Source organism: Coregonus lavaretus (assembly GCF_964263955.1).
Source record: "Coregonus lavaretus genome assembly, chromosome: 2".
Lineage (NCBI taxonomy): Eukaryota > Metazoa > Chordata > Actinopteri > Salmoniformes > Salmonidae > Coregonus > Coregonus lavaretus.
The window spans coordinates 32,313,739-32,324,861 of NC_139989.1; positions in this window are offsets into that span (position 1 = coordinate 32,313,739).

The following is an 11,123-nucleotide window of genomic DNA, read 5'->3' on the forward strand; positions in this document are numbered from 1 at the left end:
TGTAATTTATTTTGTACTTAATGTTGCTGCTACCGTCTCTTATGACCGAAAGGAGCTTCTGGATATCAAAACAGCGATTACTCACCTCGAACTGGACAAACATTTTTTATTTAATGAGTCTGACGCAAAGGATATACTGCTTCTCCGAGACCAGGCCCAAATCCCCGTCATTTAAATGGAGAAAAGACGGAAATACAGGGGGAGGAGATCGGGGTGCCTTTTGAGAATTTGTCGGTGAGTGGGTAACCCGCCTCTACCATCCGTTCTATTGGCCAACGTGCAATCACTGGAGAATAAACTGGATGATCTCCGTTTGAGATTATCCTCCCAACGGGATATTAAAAATGGTAATATCTTATGTTTCACAGAGTCATGGCTGAACGACAACACGGATAATATACATTTGGCTGGGTTTTCCGTGCATCGGCAGGACAGAACCGCTACGTCTGGTAAGACGAGGGGTGGGGGTATGTGTCTATTTGCAAATAACAGCTGGTGCGTGATGTCCAATATTAAGGAAGTCTCAAGGTATTTCTCGCCTGAGGTACATTACCTCATGATAAGCTGTAGACCACACTATTTAGCACCACAAACCGATGCTGGCACTAGGACCGGACTCAATGAGCTGTATAAGGCCATAAGCAAACAAGAAAATGCTCATCCAGAAGCCGCGCTCCTAGTGGCCGTGGACTTTAATGCAGGCAAACTTAAATCCGTTTTACCTCATTTCTACCAGCATGTCACATGTGCAACCAAAGGAAAAAAAACTATAGACCACCTTTACTTCACACACAGAGACGCATACAAAGCTCTCCCTTGCCCTCCATTTGGCAAATCTGACCATAATTCTATCCTCCTGATTCCTGCTTACAAGCAAAAACTAAAGCAGGAAGTACCAGTTACTTGCTCAACACGGAAGTGGTCAGATGACGCGGATGCTACACTACAGGACTGTTTTGCTAGCACAGACTGGAATATGTTCCAGGATTCATCCAATGGCATTGAGGAGTATACCACCTGTCACCGGCTTCATCAATAAGTGCATCGACGACGTCGTCCCCACAGTGACTCCCAACCAGAAGCCATGGATTACAGGCAAAATCCGCACCGAGCTAAAGGCTAGAGCTGCCATTGTCAAGGAGCGGGACACTAATCCGGACACTTATAATAAATCCCACTATGCCCTTAGACAAACCATCAAACAGGCAAAGCGTCAATACAGCACTAAGATTGAATCCTACTACACCGGCTCTGACACTCGTCGGATGTGGCAGGGCTTGCAAACTATTACGGACTACAAAGGGAAACCCAGTCGCGAGCTGCCCAGTGACTCGAGCCTACCAGAAGAGCTAAATGCCTTTTATGCTCACTTTGAGGCAAGCAACACTGAAGCATGCATGACAGCATCAGCTGTTCCGGACGACTGTGTGATCACGCTCTCCGTAGCCGATGTGAGCAAGACCTTTAAACAGGTCAACATTCACAAGGCCGCGGGGCCAGACGGATTACCAGGACATGTACTCAGAGCATGCACGGACCAACTGGCAAGTATTTTCACTGACATTTTCAACTTCTCCCTGACCGAGTCCGTAATACCTACATGTTTCAAGCAGACCACCATAGTCCCTGTGCCCAAGAAGCAAAGGTAAACTGCCTAAATGACTACCGCCCGTAGCACTCACGTCGGTAGCCATGAAGTGCTTTGAAAGGCTGGTCATGGCTAACATCAACACCATCATCCCGGAAACCCTAGACCCACTCCAATTTGCATACCGCCCCAACAGATCCACAGATGACACAATCTCACACCTATGTGAGAATGCTGTTCATTGACTACAGCTTAGCGTTCAACAACATAGTGCCCACAAAGCTCATCACTAAGCTAAGGACCCTGGGACTAAACACCTCCCTCTGCAACTGGAACCTGGACTTCCTGATGGGCTTTCCCCAGGTGGTATAGGTAGGCAACAACACATCTGCCACGCTGATCCTCAACACGGGGGCCTCTCAGGGGTCCATGCTCAGTCCCCTCCTGTACTCCCTGTTCACCTACGACTGCGTGGCCAAGCACAACTCCAACACCATCATTAAGTTTGCTGATGACACAACAGTGGTAGGCCTGATCACTGACAACGATGAGACAGCCTATAGGGAGGAGGTCAGAGACCTGGCAGTGTGGTGCCAGGACAACAACCTCTCCCTCAACGTGAGCAAGACAAAGGAGCTGATCGTGGACTACAGGAAAAGGATGGCTGAACACACCCCCATTCACATCGGCAGGGCTGTAGTGGAGTGGGTCGAGCGTTTCAAGTTCCTTGATGTCCACATCACCAACAAACTATCATGGTCCAAACACACCACGACAGTCGTGAAGCGGGCACAACAACACCTTTTCCCCCTCAGGAGACTGAAAAGATTTGGCATGGGTCCCAGATCCTCAAAACGTTATACAGCTGAACCATCGACAGCATCCTGACCGGTTGCATCACCGCCTCGTATGGCAACTGCTCGGCATCCGACCGTAAGGCGCTACAGAGGGTAGTGCGTACGGCCCAGTACATCACTGGGGCCAAGCTTCCTGCCATCCAGGACCTATATACCTATATGTCAGAAGAAGGCCAAAAAAATTGTCAGACTACAGTCACCCAAGTCATGGACTGTTCTCTCGGCTACCGCACGGCAAGCGGTACCGGAGCGCCAAGTCTAGGTCCAAAAGGCTCCTTAACAGCTTCTACCCCCAAGCCATAAGACTGCTGATCAATTAATAAAATTGCCACCCGGACTGTTTACAGTGTTTTTACACTGCTGCTACTCGCTGTTTATTATCTATGCATAGTCACTTTACCCCTACCTACATGTACAAATTACCTCAACTAACCTGTACCCCCGCACATTGACTCGGTACTGGTACCCCCTGTATATAGCCTCGTTATTGTTATTTTATTGTGTTACTTAATTGTTTATTTTTTTTAGTTAGTTTATTTAGTAAATATTTTCTTAACTCTATTTCTTGAACTGCATTGTTGGTTGAGGGCTTGTAAGTAAGCACTTCACGGTAAGGTCTACACCTGTTGTATTCGGCGCATGTGACAAATACAATTTTATTTGATTAGATTTTGATTAGATTTGATTACAATGAAAAATACCTTTGGTGGTAATATTTTACACTCGGACTGTGACCCCCTTTGGTCACTTTATTTGTCTTGTGATCAGTTACAATGACATTACGCTCATTACTGTAAACTTCTACAGGTACAACACCAAACATGAGAATGATGAGTTGCTTGAATCTGTAGAGAAACATATACTGTACGTCATTGGTTATCTACATTTCCCAATTCGTTATCATTGATAGGAGGGGACTTTAACATTACTATAGATCATTCAACTGATAGATGGCCCCCAGGTAGGCCAACCAATCAGAATTTGGGTTTAATACTTTTCATGGAAAAGTCATGTCTTACTGATATATGGAGAGAGAGGTTTCCGGCCGCAAGATCATTCACTTGGAGTAACAAAACAGGTTCCAGACATTCCAGAATAGATTTTTGGCTTAAATCGAAATGTATTGATAGTGAGTGTGTTACTACAAATATTTGTACTACTCCCCGCACATTTGTACTACTCCGCTCTGATACTAACCTTGGTAGAGCTAAACAGTGTGATGAATCCATCATAGTTGAAGAGATTATCGAGTTTATCACATTTAAAGAAGAATATATCCCCAGGTATTGATGGAATTAAGTCAGAATTTTACAAGTCATATTCTGAACAAGTAGCTCCCTTCCTACTTTAAGTATTTTTTAGAGAGTATTAAAAACAATGTTCTACCTCCTACAATGAGTCAGGGGTTAATAACACTGATACCTAAGCCTAAAAAATAAGTGCTGCTCATCGATAACTGGCGTCCTATTTGTCTTCTTAACCCTCCCGTTGTCCTAGGGTCAAAATGACCCACCACTGTGTTGAACCAACTTTATTTATTTATTTTATTTTTTGGATCATTTGTGAGAAGGAGACAGTGAGACTTTAAAGAAAGTATCACTGCCTCCTTCTCACAAATGATCAAAAAAATATAAAAATTAAATAAAGTTGGTTCAACACAGTGGCAGGTCATTTTGACCCTAAGACAACGGGAGGGTTAATAATGACTATAAGATATTAGCCTTACTACTTGCAAAAATAATTAAAGAAGTCCTGGATGCAATCATTGATGAAACACAGTCTGGCTTTATGAGGAACAGACATACAGTGGGGAAAAAAAGTATTTAGTCAGCCACCAATTGTGCAAGTTCTCCCACTTAAAAAGATGAGAGAGGCCTGTAATTTTCATCATAGGTACACGTCAACTATGACAGACAAAATGAGGGAAAAAAATCCAGAAAATCACATTGTAGGATTTTTAAGGAATTTATTTGCAAATTATGGTGGAAAATAAGTATTTGGTCAATAACAAAAGTTTCTCAATACTTTGTTATATACCCTTTGTTGGCAATGACACAGGTCAAACGTTTTCTGTAAGTCTTCACAAGGTTTTCACACACTGTTGCTGGTATTTTGGACCATTCCTCCATGCAGATCTCCTCTAGAGCAGTGATGTTTTGGGGCTGTCGCTGGGCAACACGGACTTTCAACTCCCTCAAAGATTTTCTATGGGGTTGAGATCTGGAGACTGGCTAGGCCACTCCAGGACCTTGAAATGCTTCTTACGAAGCCACTCCTTCATTGCCCGGGCGGTGTGTTTGGGATCATTGTCATGCTGAAAGACCCAGCCACGTTTCATCTTCAATGCCCTTGCTGATGGAAGGAGGTTTTCACTCAAAATCTCACGATACATGGCCCCATTCATTCTTTCCTTTACACGGATCAGTCGCCTGGTCCCTTTGCAGAAAAACAGCCCCAAAGCATGATGTTTCCACCCCAATGCTTCACAGTAGGTATGGTGTTCTTTGGATGCAACTCAGCATTCTTTGTCCTCCAAACACGGCAAGTTGAGTTTTTACCAAAAAGTTATATTTTGGTTTCATCTGACCATATGACATTCTCCCAATCCTCTTCTGGATCATCCAAATGCACTCTAGCAAACTTCAGACGGGCTTGGACATGTACTGGCTTAAGCAGGGGGTCACGTCTGGCACTGCAGGATTTGAGTCCCTGGCGGCGTAGTGTGTTACTGATGGTAGGCTTTGTTACTTTGGTCCCAGCTCTCTGCAGGTCATTCACTAGGTCCCCCCGTGTGGTTCTGGGATTTTTGCTCACCGTTCTTGTGATCATTTTGACCCCACGGGGTGAGATCTTGCGTGGAGCCCCAGATCGAGGGAGATTATCAGTGGTCTTGTATGTCTTCCATTTCCTAATAATTGCTCCCACAGTTGATTTCTTCAAACCAAGCTGCTTACCTATTGCAGATTCAGTCTTCCCAGCCTGGTGCAGGTCTACAATTTTGTTTCTGGTGTCCTTTGACAGCTCTTTGGTCTTGGCCATAGTGGAGTTTGGAGTGTGACTGTTTGAGGTTGTGGACAGGTGTCTTTTATTCTGATAACAAGTTCAAACAGGTGCCATTAATACAGGTAACGAGTGGAGGACACAGAGGAGCCTCTTAAAGAAGAAGTTACAGGTCTGTGAGAGCCAGAAATCTTGCTTGTTTGTAGGTGACCAAATACTTATTTTCCACCATAATTTGCTAATAAATTCATTAAAAATCCTACAATGTGATTTTCTGGATATTTTTTTTATCAATTTGTCTGTCATAGTTGACGTGTACCTATGATGAAAATTACAGGCCTCTCTCATCTTTTTAAGTGGGAGAACTTGCACAATTAGTGGTTGACTAAATACTTTTTTCCCCCACTGTATTTCTAACAATATCAGTTTTAGACATACTTGACTACTCAGACCTAATAACCGAGGATAGCTTCATATTATTTTATAAAGCATTTGACACAGTAGAGCATCAGTTCCTCTTCCACTCCCTTGAGAAATGTGGCTTTGGGGATTTTTTCTGTAAGGCTACTAAGACTCTCTATACGAATGGTAACAGCTCTATCAAACTGAAACATGGCACCTCACCTAGATTTGAGTTAAAGACAGGAATTAGGCAAGGTTGTCCTATCTCACCATATCTGTTTTTATTAATCACCCAACTTCTTAATAATTCTTTAAATAATAGTCCTGTACAAGGTATTTCCATAGCTGGTAAATAAATTATTATAAGCCAGCTGGCAGACGATACTACACTTTTTCTGAAAGACGCAAGTCATGTGGGGTACGCTAGTGGCTGGGATACAGGATGATAAGAACCCACTATAGAGGCCGTTTTATGTGTTTTATATTAGATTACGCTTGTTGTTGTTTTTTTGCTGAACATTGGCTACTTTTTTATTTTTAAAAATATATATTAAAAAATGGTGGGTGTTTATAGTGAATGTGTGTAGCTCCAATGAAATGGTTGTAACCTTTTGGCTTCGTGCTTCTTCTTGGCCATCAAATATGTTGAAAATCGGCAAAGGGTAAACAAATTCACCCAGAGACACGTATACATCATAAATGACCGCGTTTTCATGACTTTGATGATGCACATTTTAGTCTCATTCTTGGCCTACAAAATAAATAAATGGAAGTGAAATTGACGTGTCACTTTCATATCATATTAAATTGCCTTCATTTGATGGTTCTGTTTGTAATAATTCAATACAATTCAATTCTGAACTATTTAACAGTTTAAAATAATTATAAATTTTTTCTGTAGCTCAGCTGGTAGAGCACGGCGCTTGTAACGCCAAGGTAGTGGGTTCGATCCCCGGGACCACCCATACACAAAAAAAATTAAAATAATGTATGCACGCATGACTGTAAGTCGCTTTGGATAAAAGCGTCTGCTAAATGGCATATTATTATTATTATTATTATTATAAACTTTTTAATTTAATCCATTCATTATTAATTTCAATTACATTTTATTCAATCCAGTATCCACACGTACACACACGCACCCACAGAGAGGTGCCAAGCTCTCATCTCTTCTAGAGTTTTCCCATCTGATCCGTGATTTTAGCTGGCAACCATTAGTTTCCTGGCCTCTCTAACTTCTAGTACCATGGTGGATACGCCCGAATGGTTGTCGGATTTGGAGATAGAGTCAGAGGAACCCATAGAGGTCAGTAAGAAGGCGGGCAGGGGAAAAGGAAGAAAGTGGAACATATACAGTGGGGGAAAAAAGTATTTAGTCAGCCACCAATTGTGCAAGTTCTCCCACTTAAAAAGATGAGAGAGGCCTGTAATTTTCATCATAGGTACACGTCAACTATGACAGACAAATCGAGATTTTTTTTCTCCAGAAAATCACATTGTAGGATTTTTAATGAATTTATTTGCAAATTATGGTGGAAAATAAGTATTTGGTCACCTACAAACAAGCAAGATTTCTGGCTCTCACAGACCTGTAACTTCTTCTTTAAGGGGCTCCTCTGTCCTCCACTCGTTACCTGTATTAATGGCACCTGTTTGAACTTGTTATCAGTATAAAAGACACCTGTCCACAACCTCAAACAGTCACACTCCAAACTCCACTATGGCCAAGACCAAAGAGCTGTCAAAGGACACCAGAAACAAAATTGTAGATCTGCACCAGGCTGGGAAGACTGAATCTGCAATAGGTAAGCAGCTTGGTTTGAAGAAATCAACTGTGGGAGCAATTATTAGGAAATGGAAGACATACAAGACCACTGATAATCTCCCTCGATCTGGGGCTCCACGCAAGATCTCACCCCGTGGGGTCAAAATGATCACAAGAACGGTGAGCAAAAATCCCAGAACCACACGGGGGGACCAAGTGAATGACCTGCAGAGAGCTGGGACCAAAGTAACAAAGCCTACCATCAGTAACACACTACGCCGCCAGGGACTCAAATCCTGCAGTGCCAGATGTGTCCCCCTGCTTAAGCCAGTACATGTCCAGGCCCGTCTGAAGTTTGCTAGAGTGCATTTGGATGATCCAGAAGAGGATTGGGAGAATGTCATATGGTCAGATGAAACCAAAATAGAACTTTTTGGTAAAAACTCAACTCGTCGTGTTTGGAGGACAAAGAATGCTGAGTTGCATCCAAAGAACACCATACCTACTGTGAAGCATGGGGGTGGAAACATCATGCTTTGGGGCTGTTTTTCTGCAAAGGGACCAGGACGACTGATCCGTGTAAAGGAAAGAATGAATGGGGCCATGTATCGTGAGATTTTGAGTGAAAACCTCCTTCCATCAGCAAGGGCATTGAAGATTAAACGTGGCTGGGTCTTTCAGCATGACAATGATCCCAAACACACCGCCCGGGCAACGAAGGAGTGGCTTCGTAAGAAGCATTTCAAGGTCCTGGAGTGGCCTAGCCAGTCTCCAGATCTCAACCCCATAGAAAATCTTTGGAGGGAGTTGAAAGTCCGTGTTGCCCAGCGACAGCCCCAAAACATCACTGCTCTAGAGGAGATCTGCATGGAGGAATGGGCCAAAATACCAGCAACAGTGTGTGAAAACCTTGTGAAGACTTACAGAAAACGTTTGACCTGTGTCATTGCCAACAAAGGGTATATAACAAAGTATTGAGAAACTTTTGTTATTGACCAAATACTTATTTTCCACCATAATTTGCAAATAAATTCATTAAAAATCCTACAATGTGATTTTCTGGATTTTTTTTCTCAATTTGTCTGTCATAGTTGACATGTACCTATGATGAAAATTACAGGCCTCTCTCATCTTTTTAAGTGGGAGAACTTGCACAATTGGTGGCTGACTAAATACTTTTTTTCCCCACTGTAACTATGGAATGCTGCAGAAGGAAATTGAACATGATGAGAGTGAGGATGAATTAACTGAGGTGGCAGATGCGGTGAAGACCGTCGAGTTTGAGCCTTGTCCCGATGGTGATAAAGATGATTTTGGCCCAGTGGGAGTGAGATTTTTGGAGAGAATGGATCCTTGCCTTCTGGCTGATATGTGGTGTCAGAAGAGGGTGAAGAAGAGGTTGGGGAATGTTGGGTCAGTGAAAGTGACTCGAAGAAGAATCGTGTAGATTTTTTGCGTTTCTGTTGTCCAGAGGGAGCATGTGCTCCGTATTACGCGACTGGGGACAAGAACTGTGACTTGCTTTCCTCTCCGGAGCAGGGCACCGTTGAAAGGAGTGATAACTGGAGTGGCGTTAAGTGTTGAAGAGGATCAACTGAAGTCTGTGACACCCGTGTTTGGTGCGATGCAGACCCAGTGGAGTGCGTGGTAAAACAGAGAAGACACTGTCTGTACTATTGAGTTTTGATGCAGAGACTTTACCAGATAAAGTCAAGTTAGGCTGGGTCAGTTATCCCGTGAGAGATTTTATCCCGAATCCATTACAGTGTTTTAGGTGTCAAGCTTATGGTCATGTGGCAGCAGTGTGTAGTAGGGAGATACCTAGATGTGAGAAGTGGGCAGGAGGACATGAGACAAAGGAATGTGTAGTATCGGTAGAAAGATGTTGTGTGTGTGAACTGTAGGGAACTCATGGTGCTGGAGATCAGAGGTGTCCGGTGAGAGAAAGGCAGGTTGAGGTTGCCAGGATCAGAGTAATGCAGAAGGTGTCATATGCTGAGGCAGTGAAGAGAGTAGTACAGGAAGATGGGTCCAGGTTGAGGGATCCTACGAGGATCCCTGTGAGTAGACCAATAGCTGAGGCCAATAGGGAGTGATAGGAATAACATGTGCTTCAGTAAGGTTGGTTTTTTGGCATTCATGGCCATGGTTGTGAATTGTACCGCAGGAATGGAATGTAAATCACAGAGGATAGATGTTGTGGTGGCAGCTGCAGAGAAGTACATGGGTGTACGAGATTTTACTGTAGAAGAGTTGTTTTGAATGATAGTGTTGGCCTGGAGTAGGATCAGATAGGGCCAAAGTAGTGGAATAGTGGTGAGGTTTTAATGGGTGCAGGGTTAGTTGGTAGGGCAGGTTTTGTAATGAGTTCATACTACAGAATAGTAGGCTGATACACAGCCAATACAATAGGTGGCAGTATGCAACTATAAAATGTGTTTACGGACCGCCATAATACCAAAGAAGAAGAAGAAGAAGAAGAAGAAGTGTTAACTTTGCCATGATTAATACAATGGATACAAAAAAATGTGATATTTGAGACCGCTCTCTCACCAATTGATTGTATAATGTACACACATAGGATTTCAGATTGTAAGTGTGTGATATTGGCAGTGGCGAGTTGAGCATGTAAATCTAGATTAGATGCATGCCAGCAAAGCCACTGCACAACACAACACTAAACAATACATTAATTGCACTATAATGGTGACAAATGGTGCACACAAACTGCTAGGGCCTACATAAAGCTGTCCCAACAGTAGAGCTTTCTTTTCAGCAACATTAAGTGAATCCTTACCACTGCTACACCTGGCTATCAGCGGAGCCTTGTCTGACAGTGAAACAGTTCATTCAGCCTCATTTACTGCCTTTAAAAAAAACATAGCTGATATGGCTGACTTGCTTAAACAAATGTGGTTTCTACTGACAATTGAGATGTACAAACTATGGCATAAGGGGACGACGAGCGGATAAGAGGCAATCAGTAATTTAGATTAAGACATCAATGAGTGAGCTAGGAACGGACGTAGTCAATATAACTATTTGTTCAGCACTTTTGAAGTGTAAAGCGACAGAATTCAGAACATGGGCCGTTCTTACAGTATTCTCCCTGTACACGAAGTCAGAACCGTAGGATAAATAAAGAGTGCTCTTACTACACAACATACACTTAGTATTACTTTCTTAACTACAGTATACATATCTCCCTGGCATATTACATCATTTATGCAGCAGCATACAATACATTTTTGGACTCACCTTGTTGTGCTCACTTGAACAGGACGGTGGCGCAGCGGTCCTTCTTGTGGGCAAATTTTGTCATCTAAGTCTGGCATTCTCTGGATTTATGGTGCTTTCAAGACAACTGGGAACTCTGAAAGAAACCAGGTTGAATCATGACATCAGTGATCTTCAGGTCGGAGCTCTAGAAAGAGGCTAGAGGTCCCGACTTGGAATTCCGAGTTGGATGACCGTTCAAAACGTATTTTCCCAGTCAGAGCTCGTTTTT